The sequence below is a fragment of the Egretta garzetta genome, unplaced genomic scaffold (genome assembly GCF_000687185.1).
Source record: "Egretta garzetta isolate BGI_Z169 unplaced genomic scaffold, ASM68718v1 scaffold998, whole genome shotgun sequence".
NCBI lineage: Eukaryota > Metazoa > Chordata > Aves > Pelecaniformes > Ardeidae > Egretta > Egretta garzetta.
The window spans coordinates 28,831-29,228 of record NW_009260416.1 but is presented as its reverse complement, the minus strand read 5'-3'; positions in this window follow the sequence as shown (position 1 = coordinate 29,228).

Below are 398 nucleotides of genomic sequence, written 5' to 3'. Positions count from 1 at the left end.
GGCACCCGCCTCACCACGGCCCCTGGCCTCGGGCCACCCTGAAGGTGTCACCGCTGTCCCTGGCAGCTCCTCCACGTGTGGGGACTGTCACGTGTGGGTACAACCCAGCCTGTCCTGGCTGCAGGGCCGAGGCGGATGTCTGCGTGCAAGGAGAGGGGCGGCACTGCCCAGCAGCTGGGGCCAAGCAGTACAAAGCGTGGGTTGGTGGCAAATATTCCCATTTATTTCCTTTAAAAAAAATAGCTAGAAACCACGGGAGGAAACAAACACAGAGAGCAAGGGCACAGTGTCCCCTGTGTCCCCACCCTGTGCCCAGGAGCAAGGGCTTTGAGGGGCATAGTGGCCCCATCCCTGCTCCTGGGGCTGGGAAGCTGCCAGGGCAGCCTGGAAGCCCGGCA